This window comes from Stigmatopora argus, chromosome 11 (genome assembly GCF_051989625.1).
Source record: "Stigmatopora argus isolate UIUO_Sarg chromosome 11, RoL_Sarg_1.0, whole genome shotgun sequence".
In the NCBI taxonomy this organism is placed as follows: domain Eukaryota; kingdom Metazoa; phylum Chordata; class Actinopteri; order Syngnathiformes; family Syngnathidae; genus Stigmatopora; species Stigmatopora argus.
The window spans coordinates 5,831,081-5,847,383 of NC_135397.1; the positions used below are offsets into that span (position 1 = coordinate 5,831,081).

The 16,303-nt window shown below is 39.0% G+C and overlaps 1 protein-coding gene across 1 annotated transcript in view; it reads right to left on the reverse strand.

Annotated features, from left to right (window-relative positions):
- macrod2 (mono-ADP ribosylhydrolase 2) overlaps positions 1-16,303 on the reverse strand; it is a 242,127-nt gene that overhangs the window by 197,834 nt on the left and 27,990 nt on the right. The gene's annotated exons all lie outside the window — the stretch shown is intronic.

Below are 16,303 nucleotides of genomic sequence, written 5' to 3' on the forward strand. Positions count from 1 at the left end.
TGATATTTGCAGGGAAGGAACACTAATGTTTAAATTTGACAATTCAATAGAAACACAATACTTTGCCATCTGTTTGGAGTTTGGGCCTTTTTTAAATTAGAGGCTCCTTAAATATCAGAGCTGTGAGGGGTCTACCTGAAAACAATTACTGCTAAAACCAGTGTTCGTGTTCGTCACTTGCTGCTGGGATGTTTTTTTTTTTTTAAGCATCAAGCAGAAAGCAAGACTGTGATGATGTCTGAATGTATCAAAGTGACAACAGTGCGGTGTCATAGTGATTAATTCCTTTCTTTTGCACGCTTGTCACCTTCATAACAAACCAACAATAACAGATGCCAAAAAACGGACCAAGTCTATTGTTATAATTACCTGACCTTCAAATCAACATTAATGAGTCCGTGATGATCCCATTCTCTTTCATCATTTGGCTTCCAACCCCTCCTTTTATCTAACAAGGTCACCTTTCACAACATTGTTTTTTTCCCCCGGAAATACACATCCTCCTCATAAATATACATCTACCTGCAACTACCCAGCCCCCATTTCCTTAGAAGGTGGAAAGAAAGGGAAGCTGTAGGTGATGACTTCAACACAGGGGAATGCATTATTTTAGACCACATGTGTCAAAATGGCGGCCCAGGGGCCAAATCTGGCCCGCCGCATCATTTTGTGTGGCCCGAGAAAGTAAATCATGAGTGCCGACTTTCTGTTTTAGGATGAAATTAAAATTAAGAGTATAGATGTATTTTATATTTCCTCATTTCCCCCCTTTTAAATCAATAATTGTAATTTTTTTAATCATTTTTTTCTGTGTTTTTAGTTCAAAAATCATGTTGTAAAATCTAAAAATATATAAAAAAGCTAAAATAAACATTGTTTTAGATCTATAAAAAACTGAATATTCAGGGATTTTAATCCAGTTCTTTTAATCAATTTATTTAAAAAAATCTAAAAATTATATCTAAAATGGTCCAGCCAACATGAAATCGAGTTGACATTAACGCGGCCCGCGAACCAACCAGAGTCTGACACCCTTGTTTTAGACCCCATCTTTAAATACTGTATTTAAATGATATGGGGTAAAAAAGTTTTATTTGAGAGCACAGTTCCTTTCAAATGGTAAAAAGTGGTTAAACACAACAGTGACTTTGCTGGTCAATCCGGTAAAATGTTTGGATTTTTTTAATTTACTATTCAAAACAGAATTTAAGGGGAGAGTATATTTCACAGGACCTTGTATTACCTAATGAATTTTAAGCATCTCATTCATTTGGCGTCATCACGCCGGTACTACTAAGGGAGAAAAAAAGCAAGGCTCCATGTGCCTTTCACTATTCAAAAATCACAGCCCTGAAAAAGCAAGGTAAACAGACAACCTCCCCTCACACAATCCTAGGTAAAATAACACAAATGTGTTACTACCTCTTTGACAGTTAATTGCCATAATTCTTCGTTGCAGTGCAATTTACACAATGTATAGAAGGGCAAAAAACAACCGAATGACTGAAACGGCTAACTGAAAAAAAGAGGCTGCTGTGGCTATCCTTAGGCTGACCAGCTGTTAACGTCAGGACGATGTAGTCCATATTTTGGAAGAGCAGAAGTTAGGGGCAAGGTTGTATGGTTGTCCTTTCCATACAATAAATGTCAATTTGAATTACTCAGCAAAGCGCATTTAACCAGCACTAGCACTCACTTTTTAGTTTTGCTGGCGTCAATTTGTTTATAGCGCTGTTACAATAGAGGTTAAGTGTGAAGTGAGCTCCAGCGCCAGACAGATCCCATTTAAGTTCCAGACTTCCCAGACAGAAAACGTTAAAAAAAAAACATCTTAACTACAGCACCCTTTGTGGGGGGGCTTGTCTAAGTCCAGATGGGATGAAGCCAAATGTATCCATTACTATTAGTGTAAGGGATTGCTGAAGATTGCCCCATAGAAAAATTTATCTAATGTGTAAATCTAAATTAAGACAAACAGGGTTTACTGAAGCGCATTGAGATCCTGAAAGGTTAAGATTCAAATCAGGCCCTTTATACAATGGATATATATGTACAGTAGATTAGTACTAAAGTGTTTTAAATGGATGGATTTAAACTGTTCTGTATGCAAATGTAATTGGTAATTTGAGCAGGCCTCCAAACACGGACTTCGGAATGACATTTTATTTTTTAAATTAAATAGACCAAGTGCAGGGAATTTGTTAAAAAGCCCACTTTTAAGATGGCCACTTTCCAAGTTGTAAGAAGTTATGAACAACATAATTACCTGTGTTTTTTTTAACTGCCAATCTTCGTTCATATTTTTATTCCCCTCATTGAATTATATAGCTTATACTCAGCATTGCAAAAAATGCTCTCTTGAGATACAGCATACTCAAGGTCAAGGTTTAGAAGAACTTATTTAACATTTGCTTTGGTGAAGTAGATAGTTTTGTATTGTTTTAATGTTCAGAATGCATCACAGGTGAAATGCTAGTGTGTATATTTTTAAGTTGCAATGTGTCGTTCTTCCACTATATACACTAAAACCAAATAATATGTAGGTTAAATTACAGTCTTGGCTAAATATGTTTCACAATGACTAAAATGCAAAAACAAGACAAAAAAATGCAAGAAAAAGAAGAGCTTTGTAAGATTCAAATTAGAGGAAAGTTTTACATACACAAAAAAAAATATGCACTCAGTATCGGAGCCTGTATTGAAACTTCTAACTGAGGGGGAAACCTATTTTCCTAAAAATGGGAAGTAAGCCCATAGAGTGCTTTATTTTAGGGGAAAACACATTTAAAAAAATGATCCTCCCACACACAGACAAGAAAGAGAATCATCTGCATCAGGAGAAATAAATGACATTGCAGGCTTACGAGGTGAAACAATCACCTTGGGGGAACTTAACTAGAAAAATAGATTCGCAATAGTTGATTCTCTCTGTGATATTGCCGCCCGCATACTGAACTTTACAGAGCTGAATAATTGCAAAAATTAATCGACATGCCTCAAAGGCTTTTTTTTGCTACACCCTAGAATGCAGCTGTTTTAACCATTCTAATACTACTTTATATTCAAAATGTTATTGGCTAACAAATATATAGTATGCATGGACTATTACATGATGATGACTAAACTTGCATGAGCCTGACTTTTAAGTTTCTGCAGATTTATAAAAATCCTCGAGAGGCGTAGGGAGTTTGAAACGAGGGTGACAAGGGCTTTGCCTGGATGGCATATTAAGTGACTCCAATGTGTCTTTGTCAAGCGGCACTTACTCTAAAGTTCACATTGACTATTAGAAGAAGAGCAAGTAAATGTGGGTAAAATCTTGAAGCAGTTCCCGGGGGCTCATTTGGCCAAACAGACCGGTTTTACATGAGGTTGTGAGGTTTTGTGTTCCTGTGTCATACGCCTCGAACTATGGGGGTGGGTCAGTGCCATAGACCTACTTCACTTTGGCAGCTCTAAAAACCCCAAGCAAACAAAAATCACACAAGCAAACGAGTTATACTACTGTGAAGTGTTTCTCACTTTAGGTGAGCCGTCAGTGCAGTTAATGGTGCACTGTGCACATGATGCATGCTTTAAGTTTATTGCATCACTGGATGTAGCTTTCTTTGATGATTTGCTGTTTTTTTGTCATTTGTTTTTTTTAATTGCAAATATATACATACTGTTATTGTTAAATTGTTAACACAAGCTGGCCAATTCTTCTTGCCTTCAAGCTATGTCGGTTAACTATTATACCAGATTTATTTACATTGTGGTGTAAAACAAGTGCGGCTTTTACATTGTGTGCAATAGAAATGCTGTTCATCTAAAGAAGCAGCTGTTTTGTATGTTTGTGGCCATGTTTGTCAATATTTTCATTGCAAATTTCCTTGGAATAATGTTGAGGCTATATCGCCTAACACTTCCGGATAGTTTCTAATGGATAAGTAATAATATCATTTTAATTAAATTAGACCTATTAGTGTAAGACAGTCAATAATACCTATCATCACACTAGTCTACAACAACTAGCAACCAGCAGTCACCCTTTCATCCATTTGAAATGCAATGAATGGCTGCAACACCACTGCGATACATCTTTCACCCCCAGAATTATCCTATTTTTTTCTGTGCTAATCTTTGCTCTGAGCATGTGAACCAATTCCACATTCTGACAAAAACACACTGACAGTCAATTTTTGTCCACCATGTGACAACTATTACCTTTTTAGGCTAATCATAGCAGTCAAACCAAAAGCAATTGGGGGAATCTTTTTTGTTTTCATTGGTTAAAACCTGCATGCATGTTTTGGAGTTTTATTGGCTACATGTGACGAGCAATACCTTACAAGGTCACACACCTCTGGGATAAGATGTTACAGTCTAAGAGTAACAGTGGGAGATCTGTTTTACTGTATGCAGAGCACGTTTACAATGGCAGTTTTTTTTGTTTATTTTCTTTTTCTTTTTTGCTTTCTTGTAAACCAAAAGGGCAAACATGACAGATTGCTTGAGCAAAAAGGTCAGTAAGTCATGTGTTTGTCAAATTCAATCTAACTGTTAAACATTGTAAAAAGAAAGAAAATATGTATTGGCTTGGGAACAGGAAAAATAATTTTGGATCATTGAGACCTCTATCCAAGGTATCGATCTGCAGTTCAAGGATAGCTTAACCTTTGCAGATAATGCAATTTAATTAGTGACATGAGCATAGTGTATAAAAGAGATGATTAAAAGTCCATTCAGTGAGGATGCTGGGATGCAGAAAATGAAACTGGCAGTTATACAGATAGACTGGCTCACACAAAACTAAAATACATTGGCACCGTGTTCGGGGTCCGCAGACATCAACTTTTGATGACATTAGGTCGATGTGAAAAATTAGATGTTGAAATAATTTCTGGGGTTTGATTCCTGAGGATAACACTTTGATAAGAACGAGTTAATATAAGTGACAGCTTTGAATTAGATTTTCAGCTGGACAAAAAAGGTTGGGCGACACTGCATCAGCACGTCTCTTCAATCAACAGTTGCTGAAATAAAATAATAATAAAATAAAAAAAATCCCAATAACGACACGAGAATAAAGGGGGAAATTGCCATGCATGAATTTCAAAATGTGCATTAAGTCTTTTTACCAATAATATCCACAAAATATTAATCAACTCGGAAAGAATTTGGCTGAGCTTTCAATAATCCCATCAAGGCTTTTTGAAGATGCCAAGAGGGAAGCATCTTTTCATGACATAATAACCATGACATTGCTAAATTCACGTACTGGGCTGCCTTCTGAAAGTGTTGGCAGAATGACACTGTGCGGATTAGGGCAACCCCTTAAACGAAGGAGAACTTTGTATTCATTAATGGAAGTTCTATAATTATGAGAAGCCATCAGTAAAGTTCCAGTTCAAGCTTACTATTAAAGACGCTGGAGTGCACCTTCAACTCTGCAAAGTGTTAAATTGGATTAGCTTTTTTCCCCCCCTCTTACCCATGAAGAATAAAATCAACAGCTTCAGACCCATTCAGAGCACTACTGTCTAACAAAACAGTTTCCAAGATGTGACACATTCTTAGATCAGCTACTTTATTGGTTTATACACATGGTTTACAGTAAGGCAGAATGGATTTGGGTGAAGATTACGCTCAAAGCATTAGACAAGCAAAGAATTCAAGACTGACAACTTTAAAAGGCACACAATCACCTCAAGGGGAAGCGGACCAGCCAGTATGTGGCCTATTATGTTGGTTTGATCAAAGCATTTTACTGAAGACTGCTTTGATCAAGTGAAAAATGACAAGTTGCCAATAAAGTGTTGTTAAAAATGACATGCCAACCAAAACAACAAGGCTTTAGTTGTTGCCTTGGTGTTCTTTAATGAGAAAGGATTCCATCATATCTGCTCCAAATTGCAAACCTTCACGAAGCAATACAATACTGTAATAAAGTGGTGAATGCAAATTCACAAACTAGAAACACAGAATAAAAATTATTTCTTTGTTGTTAACTATGTCAGGTAATGCTAGATGTGTGGAGAACAAGTGTACTTTCTCACTTCGAAGGAAACCAGAGAGAGAAGATTACGATTAGCCTCAGTATTTATGAGCCAAATTACAATGCAAGGTTATACTAGTATATATTTTCAGTGACAGTCTAGCTGGAATGCTATCCTAATGAATATAGAAGACAGTTGAAATATTTTCTTTCAACAGGAATGCAGAATATTTTTCCAGGCCTTTTACATGGTTTTCCAAGACTGTAAAACAAGTTGACTGTTTTGTTTATAGATTCACTGAACTAATTTTAATCCCTTAAGGGGAAATTCCGTTAAGAATCTGGTGTATATTTTTGTTCCACACCACACAGACCACACACATGCAGCCTTGCAATGAGATACGTTAAAGTGTTGGGAAATGCAAACTGAACTCAAACGAGGGGGGGCATTCTGGGCTTAAAAGGCACCTCAACTGTAAATTTTCACCGCCAAACAACAATCAGTTACAGTTTTTGTGCTTCAATGTGTCATGCATATTTTATAACAACTGTACAGGTTCACTGGGATAAAAAAAAAATCTCTCTTCTAGTCAGTGTTGGCATGTCTGAGGGCCCACCCTCCACGTGTGGGTTGTTGAACAGGAGGCCAGCTGCATAGGGGGGGCAAAAGTGAAAGGAGAGTTTCCCACAGCTGGGACAGAGTACCTCCTACTTGACTACTGTAATCTATGATCGCTCACAGTCTAATTAAAAGAGCAAACAGCCTCCGAAAAGCTGTAAAGAATGGCCACACAGGACGACACTACCTACAGTTCACGTCTTTAAAAGCTGCATCTGCTTTGGTTACACAGTTCTCAGGGGCTGTTTACACAGAGACGCGACAACCAAATCAACAGAAAATGGCCCGTTACAGATCTGCATACTAACAACCAGCGCTCAATTTAGATTTGGCTGAGCGACCCAAATCCAAAACCTAGATGTTGAAAAATCCAGCTGAACTCTATTCCACTGTAAAGAGTCAATGTTCCTTGCTGCTTCACACCACATGATGCAGGTATAATTGTACCTTTTTGTACAAGGTAGTTACTGACCAAAGATCCAAACTTCAGTTCAACTCGAGCCACAAATTAAAGTGCCTCCTGGAGTTTGTTGCTGCTCTTTAGTCGCTGATCTGTGCTGTTACTTTGCTATTTTGACAGCATGCTACAGGTATAGTATGTTGTCTCATCGCCACGGTTTTAGTTCTTATTCAAGAGGATAAAAAAAGCCACTAGGGTTTTGGTATTTGAGTTTTACACACCAACGCACACTAAGACCTGTCAGGGTGTTGTTGACCCTTCCTAAAAAGAGCAACAGGGAATCCATAAGTGGCTTAATACAGGAAAGGGCTGAACCTCAGCTAATGATGCCATACAAGCACACATGACCACAGGAAATAAGACCCGATGGCTCAGTGAGTGACAGCCAGAGCAGCAGAATGAAGATTAAACCGTGGATCAGGACATTTCAACTTTGCAATTAGTTGCAAAGAAAGTCAGAATAGTCAACCATGGCTACTCAAGTCCCTCTTTCTCCAGAGAGACAATAGGCTTAGCGGCTCTGATCCACAGTGTTCTGGCCGTGATCACAGCCCTTTACTAATGCATTTTCATTGCACTTTAGAGGGCAATTTACTGATTGCCATACATTGCAGATGTAGAGATTGAGCCGAGAGTTGCCCATCTTTCACAAAGTTGTTATGATATGATTGGTGTGGGAGGTCTCCAGATGAAAGCATAGAATGCTCCTGATCCACGCAAATGAAAAACATGTGCAGTGAGACGGAGTGCGGGGAGAGATAAATTAAGGTGGCTGAAGCCAATACGTGGGGAGAAAAGAAATATATTGTGCTGAATTCCAACCGCATTTGGGCCACTCTGAATTGAACACTTAACTTAAATATATTTCTCCTTGCATGGATTCGCATGCTAAATTTGATGATCTGTGACCTGCAAACAATGTAGAGATGTACTCAAAGAAGACCCCCAGCAATTCTCCTCAGGACTCCAATTTTGGGGAGGCTTCATTTTATATACAATAGACTTAATATGGGCCAACGCATCTGGAGCTGCTATGCATTGTTGACTGGTGTGACAGCCAATTCATTAGGAAAGGTGATTAAGTAGCACCAAACTCTCTCTGAATGCGGTGTTATTCTAAACACTTCAGTGCAATTAGTTTGAATAAAGGGCAGGGAAAAGAAAATGGTTCACAGTATGCATGGACAGCATTGTTGAATAGATGTGAAAGTTGTATTGTCTTAACTAATATAAGACACTAAAGCAGTTGAGTAACTAAAACAAGTGCTATAAGTTTTAGCCTTGGTTACATCTTATTTGAATTTTAGCTTCAGCCTAGAATTTTCATTTCAGCCTCTCACATTGAAAATGCAAAGGTTCAAATTGGAGTCAAAGCTATGCACAATGCAGCATATTTATCATTCCACATATTTTTACCCAAACCTGGCTATAAAACTAGGGACAATAAGAAAATGTCAATACGAATGAATTAATGTTTATTTTCTACCATCTAGTAGTGCCAAACTAATTAAAATATACAACAGAAGGATGACAAGAGGCCCATGACTGGGTGTCAATGATCATCAATGGCAGTGAAACAATTCAGGAAGTAAAAAACAGTACACGTTGGATTCTATCTAAACCTGACATTACCACATGCGACAAAAATATTGGAGCACTGCAATAAAGGACCATGTGACACATTTGCAGAAAAAAACTGTTATATATAGACACAACAAGACATCCATAAATATTCCACTTAAAGCTAGCAAAAGCATTTATCACCTGTCAACTGTGACTGAACATCTGCTTTCCAATCCATTTGAGTGACGCCCAACACACACGCACACACAAACCCCATCTCATGAGTGATGCATTGAAATTCAATCATTTGTATAGAATCAATGGGATTGAGGAGAATTACCTGGGAAGATTAGAGTTGGAGGCAGCTGCAAAGCGTGATCCCCAAATCAGTCTCGTTTTTCTGTTTATTTTCCCAAACACTTTAGTTAAATTAGTAATTATACTCACACAACCAATCTAACCGTGGCCAACACAAAATCAAAAACACACCTGGATAAGCATGCCAAACAAAGGCATCATTTAGAACTCTAAAGCACTAACAAGGGGGTGAAAAAAAAACTTTGCTTTGCAATTTTCCTGTGAAATATAGTGGAATTAAACCCCAAACACAATTACACAGAAGACAATTTGCACTCAAATACAAAATTTGCAGTACAAAATTGAAGATAAACCTTCCAACCATTTTTTGAGACGTGCATTCGAAAGCGGTTTTCCCATTGCTCTTGTGAAAAATTCTGTTTAAACATGACACAGCCATAGGCTCTCTATACACCTAATTTCCATTCTGTGACGTAAATAACTGAAAGTGACGTCAATCTCCAATCAGAGCAGCTATGTTTGCATTGTAGTTGTTGAATGTGCCATACGAATTGTCATATTGGTCATGTTTGCAAAGGGCCACACAAAATATAAAGGTGGATTGTGTTTAAACATCCACCAATAAATACTCCCAAAGTAGTACAGAGTGAAGCAAATGCGCAGGCACTGCCGGTTTCGTCTGGTGCATAATCAGGGTTTTCCAGTGACAGCATGCTCCCCAGACAGGACTTACTTGTCTTCACTAACACCTCATTTGGGACTGTGAGCACCCCCGCAGGAAAAACCGAGACTTTTGAGGGTTCTATTATAACTGAAGCAACCCACTGGTAATAGGTAAATGGTTGCACCTGTGGGGAGTGAAATTCACAAATGCAACATGTGTCATATTCCAAAGGGCATAATTGAAATGGCCAAAGAAAGCCGGCTTGGAAGGCACAAGCTAACAGCTTGAAAATTGCTCTCTCCATGAACCATAAACACAAATGGGCTCCCATTTTTCCCCCTCTTTGGCTACAGCGCACATGAGCACATCCCCATAGCAATCAAAACCAAAATCCCAAAGTGCGGTCTGCATTTTTAGATGACACTATAAGGTTTTGTCTTCAATGTAATAAATCCATTGCCAAAAATTATGTGGATCTTTGTTCTTCTGCTCTTTAAACTGGGCCATCTGAGGTTGTATGCCCATGCTGTTTGTGGTGACTAAGCGCCATCACCATGGAAACATGCTTGAATGAACAAAGACGGAGAGTTTGTTAAGCACTGAGGGTTCAGGTCAGCTGGCCATGAGATATAGTGCAGGGCAACGGGTTGCAAGAGGCTCCGACGTACACTCTGATATGATCCCAAATGTGAACCAGGAGAAACTGTATGAAAACATCCTTTCAGTGGTTAAGAACAAATTGCGGGATGACAGTATCCTCAAATGTAGCTACACAGTGAGGACTGACCCGAGATCAAATCCTCGACCCCAGAACTGTGAGGCCGACGCACTAAACACTCATCCGGCAGGCCAATGGATTCCCATGAGGAATTCTTAAATGTAAAAACAAAGAATCCAGAGCAGTGTAGTGTTTCGCTGTATTCACCATTAATTTGGCGGATATACACTATTAAGACCAATACTACGTTTCACTTTGGATGTGTTAAATTTCAAATCTATAACAAACAAAAAGAACGAGCTACTATGATGTTGTAACTGTCATGTAGAGTCAAAATCTTGATTTGAGAAAATAACAAGTGCTATACCACAGTAGTTCCCAACACTGGTGTATTACACACAAACATTGCCGCTTGGTTTATAAATGTATTGTGTTGTATAGTACTGGAGTAAAATTAAATTGGAAAAGAAAAGAATGATTTGCATTATATTGTAGAAGAAACTGAAAGGAAAATGCTATAGTAATTGATATATTTTATATCACCCAGCATCTATAAAATAAGATTTGGTGTCAAATCCAAAAGTAAAAAAGAAAATAGGCCTACTAATAGTAAACGTGTCTATCCTGACACAGCCCCAATTTAGGTATATATATAAAAGGTATTGAGTCTGTACATCTTATTTGAACTAGAGGACTGTATGCACTTGTGATTAAAGACTAAGTAGTGAGAGGTGTTCTCTCGAGGGAAGTCTGCATAATTCCCAATTGAGCCTTTGTGCCCTAACCACACACACCCAGAGAAAAGTAGTGAGGAAAGAGTGACAATAAACATTAGTAAGATGGTCAACCCTAATCAAGCACAGTGGAACAAAAGGCATGCAGGTGTGGATTGCACCTGCTTTGCACCTAAACCATTCACATCTCCTTGTTGCCATCTCAATGAGATTATGTTCACCCAACACTGCAGACGTAACATCGCTTTCAGCCCCCACCTCAACTGTCCCAACAACCTCGTAACATTCTGCTCCTCCTACTCCATCCCCCCAGGCCCTAAAGCAGGTGAGGAATTTGGAGAGTTGTGAGGGCCAACATTGGACAGACACACAAGGTAAGCAAATCCTTCAACCTAGACTGGCAGATTATTTCCTGTGAGGGGGCTCGAGAGACTCAGCCTAAAAATGTAAACACCGGAGTTGCTGAGCTGAACGTCAAAACACAGCTTTTTCCCTCATTTAGAATTTAAGACACAGCCAGTAATGCATTTCATGCCAGTGAACAGGAACACTTCAGTATTTCAGCAAGTGAATACTTCAATGTTGCACGCAACTGTTATTTCAACCAAACAACAGACTGCAGTGTGATTTACCACACGACATTAAAGTCGATGATCACCTGCTGCACAAGCCCCCCAAAAATGTAAAAAAATCAAAGTCTGTCCACATGCCACTTGCATAAAATATGTGGCCGTATGAATGCGCATGTGAGGGAGAGATTTAGATGTAGCATGTGTTTTATCAGTTGCCGGCGCTTGTTTGAACGGAGCCGTGATGAAAGCCTAGACAAACACAAGGGAATGTAAACTGAGGAGTAAAGTCAACAGACAGAACCTTGCCTGTCAGGCAACCCTGACAGAGGCCACGCCCTCCGAAAAGCACACCGGACTAAAGTTGTCATGTTGCACATTCGCAGAAGTGTCAAGTCTGTGGCATAAGAGATGTTTTGTCAGTACCAAAGTTCCTAAGAATTGTGTGGGGGCAGTTTGTGTATGACCATTGACAAAAACATCCTCAATAAGTTGGACTTCTTTCATCTACATTTTACAACAGCGACACGGTAGTTTAAAAAAGGTGTCAATTCACGAGTTGGCCAGTTTAGTCTGAGTCCTTGTGTGAATACATTTCATTTTAGATTATGGTGGTAAGTAACATTAATATCCACTAAGAGTCTAATCGTCTTTATAGTGTTTGTATGGAGAAAATGGGAGGATCCTTATATGTGAATTACTATAAATTCTTATACACTACCATTAATACATAGTCAAAACTGTTTATGTCTTGTCTTTAAGTATAAGGTTGACATTAAAGCTGTGCAAGTATACAGTATTTATTTTTCTGGCAATATACTATGCAGTGACCAAAAGGTCAAAGAGTAACCTGGGCTGGGCAAACATCGAACCCTGCTCAACTCTAACGTTAAGCTCGACTGTTTTCTCTTTGTTCATTTTTTTTATGTGGGAATCCAGTAGAGCTCGAATCCCTATTGACTCAATATGCGGAGACATTTTCCTTTTACCAGTGCTAAAGCAGGCATGAGCACTAATCCTTAGGGGTTAAATAGAGCCTCTTCAGGGCTTCCTCTATCCTGAGAGAGTTGGGGGTGGCTGCCGCTGCAGTGCACATAGAAGTTGATTGTACTTGTCAGAATCTTGGCTCAACTCTTGAAAACTTTGGAGGAGAAACATGGAAGCAGTTTCTTGTTCATGTTTTGTTTCCATACTAGGTTTCTGTTCAAATTCAAGGTGTCCAATATCATCGGACAACCACATTTTACAAAGTACACAAAGACTGCACAAAATAACTACATCAGTGAACTCTCGTCTCACCTTTGATGGACAATAAAGAACACATTTAACACATTACACACCGTAAGCACGGTGGGACCTCAAAGTTCAGCTTGCAAGTCGGCATATCCTTCGGCAATCATATCATCTTACAAGGACCTCAAATACTTTTGAGGGTTATTATTAAATGTACAATGAACATTATCCTCAAACTCCAAGGTCAAATGATGAAGCCACATGCTGCTATAACAGGAAACCAAGCAGCAATGGGCCAAGCTAGTTAACTAGCCTATTGCTGGTTAACACGCCATGCAACTGCAGACCTTTACAGCTGCTTCAAATGGTAGAATCGGTGACTATATTAACAACAGTGTAGGCAAATTACAGTATGATAGACATTGATGTGTGTAAAGTGGAGTGCAGAGGTTGCGGTAAAAGTGGAATAATAGGGGATTTATTTCAGTTCATTTTTTTTGAATCAAGCAGGCCATTAATGTCAACTCTACCACAAACACTTTACGTTTGTTAAAAATAAGATGGCAACATATGGTGTGGTCATAATAGCACCCCATTTTAATTAGCCCATTTATTCCCCTGCCATCACTACTTTTAAGGTATTCATATAATTTAAGGAACTTTTTCCATAGACATTGAGTAAGGTGGAAATTTGCAACGCAACTGTCGTTTTGTAAAGGTGCACTGCCAACTACAGGCTGGCATGAATATTACATTGTATTCACTCTGAATGGAGGTTACGCTGAAATTCTAACTGGACATAGAACTTGTTCACACCCATACACTGAGGCCTAAGACATTGTCAAAGCACTGTTGCTAGACACTGAGTTGAAAACATCTTGGCATTGAAGGTTTGGAGTTGACTAACAAGACAATAGGAGGTGCTAATTTTGTTTCACGGGTTTTGTACTTGGCAACAATAACCAGATACACTACTTAGCGCTGCAGTGACAAAACGTCAACAACTCACGACAGTGTTGTGATGGATAAGACAAAGCAACAACATTCTTTGTGATTGGAGTGTTGTAATAATTACTCCTATGCTACATTTAGATGAAATTGTCTACACATATGTTTAAAAATCTGTCTTCATTATTTGGGGAAATAAAAGCACTCAAGCCAAGACATCATTGAAAATCAGTCACTTCAAGGTTAACATTTAGTTACAATTTGGCAAAGATAAGTGAACACTTTGATCATAATCGTAGCACCTCTGTGTGACGAGGCCTCTCACGTGCCCCACCTCCCCTTCTCTTTACTCAAAAACCGTTGTCAAACATGTTTACTTCCTGTATTTGCTCCAATCAACAAGCCTTGAGCCTTTGTGTAATCTATTTTATCTTATCAAGTGCGGCAAAGACTTTGTTTGTCGCACGAGATAACTTTAGCCATGGTTTCCTGTTAAAAAAAGCAATAAATGCTAAATGACCTTTTCTCAATACTCAAGAACTTTAAAACAATAACGACTTGTAATACATGAGTCGTTATTGTCACCAGGAGAAATGAGTTTAAAGGGGTCTTAAAAATGCGGTTGGTTTTAAACAAATACATAGTTGAATATAAATCAATTTGCTGAACTCACTGCGACACTAAAGCTATGTAGGTAATTACAGTTTAAGTACCGGAATACTAACCAACTACAGTAGCGCAGCACAGTAACGATCTATGTTTGGATTTGTAAATGTTTGATACATCTTTCTATTGTGCTGATGAGTGCAATGGGGGAGAGTGCTTTGTCCAGTCCCATCACACAGCATTGTGTTTGGGGTTATTACCCTATGGGAGGTCCTAAAGCTGACGAGTAAGCTCCTACCCCCTTCTACCTTTTTTACAGAAGTCACTCATTGCGATGTTGATCTGTCTCTGCAGACAACACAATTGCAACCACAAAAACAAACAAAGAAAACAAAAGAAAAGTAAAAACAGCAGACTGTGCTATTTGCATGACTTGTCATCCTTTCACAAACAGCCTAAATTGACTGCTGACCAAGGTCCCTTGGCTTTCCAAAGCAGCAGGATGCCGGCCCCTTCAGCCTGTTGTTATTGTGTGTGTGCGTGCCTGCGTGTGCATGTGTGCGTGGTTGCTTCCAGTCCCAGGAGATGAAGGGGTCAGCCTGTTCCTCAACATCTGGAGAATGCATTGGAAAAGGATAACACCAAACATAACATGGATGGAGTATTGCATTTAACTTATCTAAACGCACAAATTTGCTTAACCACTAGACCATTTTCCTTTTTTTCCTCTACAAAACAGTACCTATACAGTATTAAATAGAATATATAGCAAATAACTTAAGAGTTATTGGTCAAAATGGTTTTAGCCCCATTAGTATTTCGCTTTGGCGAGCCAGTACTGTGTAAGCAAATTAGCTAGACAATTTAGCAAGTGGGGCATGCCTTTTACTAACCACAGCCAGAACAAACCATGGAATATCTGCAACAAAAAAAGAACATAAAACAAACATCCATAAGCCATTTTGCAGACAGTTACTGCAAGGCAATGGGCACTGTAGCAAGAACTTAGCTAAATAGACCGAGATTGCTAAATGCTCCCTTATTAGTAAATAATCTGACATCCAAAATTATTGAAATTGCACAGAGATTAAAACTGCACCCTTGGTAAAATAGGGCACCAGTCCCCTTGAACAAAAGGTAAACAGGGCAATAGATTTTCCCTTGTCTGAAGATAACTGAAATCTAACACCCGCGTCCTCCAATGGGGCTCTTTGTATGTCTGAGTGCAGGTCAATCAACAGTTGCTGACAGATGTGTCTGCAGTCGATTTTAGAGAGGAAGCTGAGCTGAGGTCAGTCACAGGTTTCCCTCCCTTGTCACTCCCTTGAAAAGGATCAAATCAGGATGTCAGAGATTGACCTTTTCTCACCTATTTCTTTTTCTGGCGTGAAACACCTGGGTCAAAATGACAACTTAATTAAACTCGTTAGACAAATGAATCTGAAGGCTCATTCACACCTGCTCTGTTTGGTCCGGACCAAACCTAAAAAGTTTGTGGCGGACACCTTTTGTGCTAGTGTGAATGCAAACCAGCCAACTCTGGCCCGGACCAAACAGCCGGTCCAAGACCTTGCCAGAGGGGTGGTCTCGGTTCACGTTATACATAATAGGGACCACACCCCTGCAATCTTGGTGTTACGGAAAATGAATGGAATTTGTATAAACAATAAATGCCTGGCAACAAGAAAATTCCCCATCAACATAATCTATGATCTCGCTACTAGAACTGATAAAAAAAACTGTGTTAAAGGTCACTAACATGCAATTCTGCATTTTCTAATCATCTGCCTCTTCTTCAGCTCAAGAGCGTGATTACTCGACCAGTCCCTTGAAGCTTCCCTCTCATCTTCACATCTGCCAACTGTTGTTTTCTCCTTTCCTCCACTCACCCTGG